The sequence below is a fragment of the Arachis ipaensis genome, chromosome B02 (genome assembly GCF_000816755.2).
Source record: "Arachis ipaensis cultivar K30076 chromosome B02, Araip1.1, whole genome shotgun sequence".
In the NCBI taxonomy this organism is placed as follows: domain Eukaryota; kingdom Viridiplantae; phylum Streptophyta; class Magnoliopsida; order Fabales; family Fabaceae; genus Arachis; species Arachis ipaensis.
The window spans coordinates 1914715-1921054 of record NC_029786.2 but is presented as its reverse complement, the minus strand read 5'-3'; the positions used below and the strand labels follow the sequence as shown (position 1 = coordinate 1921054).

Genomic DNA, 6340 nt, shown 5'->3' with positions numbered 1-6340 from the left:
GTTCTATGGTTTTTATAATAATTATTTTTAGTATAAAAAATATAATACTCCATTTCAACCAACTAACATTAAAATGACAGTACTCAATAATTAAAATAACCATATCGTGGTAAGATGAGTGTTATATTTTAATTCTTAACGTAGTAATTTTTTGTGTTTTTTAAAATTATAGGAGGTTCTTTCGATTTGTGTTTAAAAAATTAAAAAAATTTGGAGAATCTAAAAATCAAACGGTTCGATTTCTATACCTCTTAAAAATCAGACGGTCCAATTTGTACTCCGTAAATTAAATTATCCCACATTTTAGAAAAATATTATAGTAGATCACAATTTTTTTTTTTTTGTGACATAGTAGATCACAATTTAAAAAACATCATTGTTAACTTAATATTAAAAATAAAAATGTGGATAAAAGAATATACAGATAAAATAACAATAATTATTTTTTTTTTAAATGTTACTACCAACAATAGCCTTTTGCTAAGTTGCTAACCCAATTCAAATTGTGCCAAAGTTAGCAATTAGCATGGTACTACTCCTTGTCTGAGAGTGGATCCTTTCGGAAAGAAGTGACTGATAGCTGAATGGGATGAAACACGTGGCGGCTACGGATTGGACTAAATGGTGAATTGGGGTCTTGGTCGGCTTGGTGCTTTTTGTGGTGGAAGGTGGAGCTAACGTCATAGTACTGTCTAGTGTCTTCCACGTTGAGGCCTCACTAATTTTCAAATAATACTCATAATACTAAGATTGATGTTAAATTATCAAGGTTAATCTGTAGTCATCCAAAAATTGTTAAGTATTGAACTGTTAGAATTTTTTTTTTTAAATTTGTTTATTCGTAATAAAGGATATTATCTACAAAATATGGCTATTAATCAAAAGATTAACTATAATATGCAAGTAAATAATTCAATCTTGTTAGTTTTGGTAAAATAATTAACTATACAAGGCTGTGTCAATATGTAGTCACTCAACAAAGGTACATTTTGGTTGCCTACTAATAATTTCAATACAACAATATACTATTAGAAAAATTCTATGGTGTCTAAACTCTAAATAATTGGTACTTAATTTGGTTAAAAAGTGAAAAAAAAAATTGTAGATTTCATTTTTTGTATTTGTTTTATGGTAAAAGAGACTGTACCGCTATGTTGAAATTGGGCTAACTTCACTACATAGACCAAAAACTGAAAAAAAAAAAAAAACACAAGCTTGAGGTTCCATCTTGTGAAGGATCTGTGTGCCTCTTAACAAGGTGCACCAAAAAGATCCTAGGAACGAGTGATATGCATATGACATACATTTTTAACAAACTAATTTTTTTTTTTTTACCAAAGATAGAAGAACTCGAACCCGTAACCTCTTAATTGAGTATGAGGAGACTATACCATTTGAGCTATTACTCATTGTCATTTTTAACAAACTAATTGGAAATAAGTCCAGAATGAAAGGCATATAACATACATTTTTCCACCATTCGTTTTGGAAAGTACACGAATGAATAAGCATTGAACTTTGCAACCTAAGCTTTGGTTGTGTGGCTGTATATTTAGTCTCTTAATATACTGTATTCGAATTGAAAATTTAGTGATGGTCAAATAATGAATAAAATCCAAATATTATATATATAAATTTGTTATGTAATATATAAAATTAAAAATGTTCAATTCATCCGACTAAAAAAATTATTGAATCAAACTCTAATATTTGATTTAATGATGGTCAAATAATGAATAAAATTCAAATATTATTGTGTAAATTTATGATGTAATACATAGAATTAGAAGTGTCTAAATCTGACTAAAAAAAATGATTGAACCAAATTCTAATATTTAAGCTTATTACTAACATATTAATTTGAACGGTCATTTTTATGATAAGAGCAAAACACAAAATTAAGAATTTGGTCTCAATTTGTTAACACAAAACAAAAGATATTTTCGAGTTTTAACTCCAGAATAAAGAGGAGGGGCAAAAAAATCGTTATGGTCTACCAATGTCTTATTTTTGGATTTAGTGCATGTTTGGAATTTGGATATTTGATTGAAATTTCAGAAGTTGTACAAGAAAAACTTTGTAAATTATTTGTGCATGTTATGAGTATCCTAATCAATTTAATGTATTCTCAAAGAAAAGTAGTAGTTACTCAAAGGTGAGTGTAATACCTCCCTTCCTCAGCAACATATGCGGCTCAAAAAGATGTTATTCATAAAACCTTATAACATCAAACTAAAAATAATTTTAGAAAAAAAAATATAAATTTGGTAAAACATAATCTGGACAAAGTGTATATTAGGTTTGGATTTTGATGCAATTAGCATAACTCGGCTATCATGGTGGTCGTCGACGGCGCGCTTTAGCAAGACAACCCATTTTAAAGCTCTGCGTTTTGGTCTTACTGTTGCATCTGTTACTAAGGTCTTCATTGCGTCCATAGTCAAATTTCATAGCTTCTCTGTTGTCATTGTCTCAGATCATGACCTAATTTTTCTCATTTGATTTTGGCGGAACTTGTTTGAGTATAATGGAACTAGACTACATTATAGTACGACTTATCATCTCCAAAGCGATGGTTAAACTGAAGTCACATATTGCTCCTTGGAGCAGTATTTGCTAGCATTCATCCATTCTCGACCACAGTGTTGAGTTTCCTTCCTTCCTTAGGCTGAATTTTGCTACATAGGTCTTTAATGATGAATTGGGATTTTACCTGCATCAAGCAATGCAGAGAATAAAAAAGCACGTAGATAAAAATCACAGAGATAAGGAGTTCAAGGAGAATGATTGGGTTTTATTGAACCTTAAACTGTACCGGTAGATTTCTTTCTTTCTCAAGGAACACCCGAAATTAGGTCGATGGTTCTTCGAGCCTTACCACGTGCATTGGCGAGTTGAGAAGCTCGCATATCGGTTAGAGTTGTCGGAGGGGAGCACTATCCACCTAGTCTTCCACGTCTCTATGCCGAAAGAGTATCATGGGAATCCACCAATGAGAAGTCCGACTTTAACAGCGACACCCACGACTTTCCAGCCCCTCCCAACTGCGATTATTGGATGTAACATCGTCAGGCGAGAGGGGGCGCCGATCGAATAGGTGTTGGTGGAATGGGCAGGGTCACCTTGCGAAGAGACAGCTTGGGTTGACAAAGATGAGCTCTAATGTTTTTTTCTCAAATCACCTTGGGGACAAGGTCCTTATCGGGCAGGGGATAGTTAATGAGAACGTCAACTCTGATCCGGTTCAACAAAATGACTCGATGGAAGGCCCAATGACAAACCCAACTAATGCATCAGAGAGAGTTAGTTAGGACTCCATGGAAATATAGTGAGAGAGGATGGATAGTGGGACGTAAGAAATGGTTGAGTTTGTTACGAGTGGAGTTCATTTTTCCTGAATTCGAAGGCAGAGAATTGAGAGGTGGCAACATGCACCTTACCAGTGGGGACCTAACCCGATTCAACCTAGTCGGGTAGAGTTGCCAATCTGATTCGCAGCGGGTAGTATAGGGTGTGGGTAGGGTTCTTGTGCGGGTCGGGTCGGGTGTGGGTTGAGTCTCAATCTTACTCGACCAACCTGCACCCTATATATGTATATGTTCTATATTTATATAAAAGTATATTTCAAGTGAATGTTGAATCAAAGACTTCTCACTAAATGGATCCTAAATCACTAAGAGAAGATCATTAATGGATAATTTAATAGATTTTTTTTTACATAAAAATCAGTTCTATTTTAAATTATCATCAAATTATATTTAAGGACCTGCGAGCCCAAAATTTGGCACTTCTAGAAAAACTGTGTTGGAGAATAGCTATCAGACCAAAATCTCTATTTACTAAGATGCTAAAAGGAAAGTACTACATATACCAGTCTATTATGAAGGCAAGAGTAGGAACAGTACTTTCGTGGAGTTGGAGAAGCGTCCTAGAGGGCTGTAAAGTTCTTGAAAAAGGCTTGCTCTGGAAGGTAGGGTCAGGAAAAAGTATCCATGTTTATGTAGATCCATGGCTGCCATCTCCTCATCCCCATTGTGCTCCTATACAATCTGCAACAACAAGGCAAAATGTGACTTGGGTAAAAGAACTCTTAACTAAGAACAAGGAATGGAATAATCAATTAATACAGTGTTTGTTTTCTCCAAAAATTACTCAAAGTATTCTTTCAGTTAATATTGAAGACCGAGAGGACCGAATATCCTAAATTTTTCACAAGTCTGGTAATTATAAAGTAGTATCAGTATATCAAGTGGCTTACCATTTTCACCACCCACCAATTGAGTTCTATTCACCTACAGCTCAATGTAGTAATATTTGAAAAGATTTATGAAAAATGAGATTACTTCCGAAGATCAAATTCTTCCTCTGGCGTGCCCTTCATGGAAGACTTCATGTCCTGTTGAATCTCCAGCGACGAATTCCATCAGTTTCTGCAATTTGTCCCCGATGTTAGATAGGAGAGGAATCGACTATGCACTGCTTATTCACCTGCAATAAGGCAAAAGAAGTATGGTTCAAAAGTCCATTTGCAGGTGTGACGATAGGAGAAGAGGAAGAGAAATTCTATCGATGTTGGAGGAGGAAGAAAGCTTACCTATGAGGGAGTGGAAGTGACTAACAAAACTTGCTCTTGGTTGAAATTATGTACCGGAATATTTGGAGAGCTCGAAACTGCTTGGTCTTTGAACATGAAAAAATTTTACCGGAAGAGACAGACCGAATTTCTCGAAGAATGTTAATGGAAGTGGTGACTATTCCCCCAAGGGAGCCACTCAAATAAAGACGCATAAAACGTCTTTTTTAAAAATGTTTTTCAGTAATTAAAATTTAACATATATAATCGATTGAATCATGTTATTTTTGTCAAAATTAGGCTAGACAAATTGATTTAACAAAAAAATGGTGAATCAAATCTTGAACTGGTTTAAATTAATATTTTTTTTTATAAAAAAATGACTACAATACCCTTATTATAGAGAATGATTAAAATACTCTTATTATATATATATAGATATATTAATTTTAAAAATTCTAAATCCTAATCCTACGATAGAAAAATAAAGGACTAAAATTTAAAATTCTCAAAATTAATATATATAATAAAAATATTTTAATCATTTTTTATAGTAGGGTATTGTAGTCATTTTCTATAAAAAATAATATTAATTTAGACCAATTCAAGATTTGATTCACCATTTTTCAGTCAAATCAATTTGTCTAGCCTAATTTTGATAAAAATAACACGATTTAATCGATTATATGTGTTAAATTTTAATTATTAAAAAACATCTTTATAAAAAGACGTTTTCAGCATCTTTATCTGAGTGACTCCCTTTCTCCAATTCCCTTCTAGTGAAACGTTAGGGATTAAAGCCCCATTTAGATCTTCTGTCCTTTTATTATACCCTTTGTAATTCTTCCTTTTATTATGTTGCTATATAACTCAGCACGGGAGTTGATTGGGAGTTCTCCGTTCTCTTTTTTTTGTCCTACATGAACTTCTTGTATTTCTTGAATTATGAAATGAATACTACTTGACTTTGAAAAAAAATGTTACATCTTTTTTGTAAGTAGCCTGTAAAATTGGGTACCCGCGAATTAAGAATGAATAGAGTTAGAATTATAATATTCTCAACTCATACTTAAAATTAGAGTTTGGATCCAAATCCTATCCCCTCCCCCCTCTTTTCTTTTTGATCAAATTCTGCATTAATTCTTCTTTTACTGTTACATTCTTGTTGCAACAACTGGAATCTGAGTTTATTTATAAAAGTTTTTTGAATTTTTATTCTTTCGCTAACTTAAGCGTCCAAATATTTTTTGTATGTCCTCCACGTATTTGGTGTTCAACAACAAACAAGAAAAGAATGCTAATGAAAGAGAGTTTAACACTATATAGGTAGGGTTTGGTTTATGTTTAAGATAAAGATACAAAAATAAATGCAAAAAGTGATTTTGAAATGAAAGACAAAGATATAATATTATAGAATTAAACAATTCTATGATTATATATTTCTAAAAAATGAAAACAAATATTTATCTCATCATCTCCGACTATTGGGAATTCAAACCAGCCACTATTACCAATGACATTACATGAACGGAGTTAAAATAGTTTTTTAGAGGGAGCGAATATAAAAAGGATATAACTTTAGAAGAGGAGAACAAATAAAACTAGGGGAGATTAATGTAAAAATTAAAAAATTATGTACATAAAAATTTAAAATGGGATTAATTTACCACACAAATAGAATAGAGGTTTTCTTCCTTTTTCTCTTTTTAACCCTGATTAATTTCTGTCTCCTACACAAATCAAAAGCTTCCTTGTGGATGATGCAAT

The 6340-nt window shown here is 32.5% G+C and overlaps 1 long non-coding RNA gene across 1 annotated transcript; it reads right to left on the bottom strand.

Moving 5' to 3' along the window:
* LOC110268580 lies at positions 2281 to 3324 on the bottom strand. The gene is made up of 2 exons (XR_002356821.1): positions 2816 to 3324; positions 2281 to 2713 (listed from the first exon to the last, which is right to left on the bottom strand). It is a non-coding gene; the product is annotated as an uncharacterized LOC110268580 (long non-coding RNA).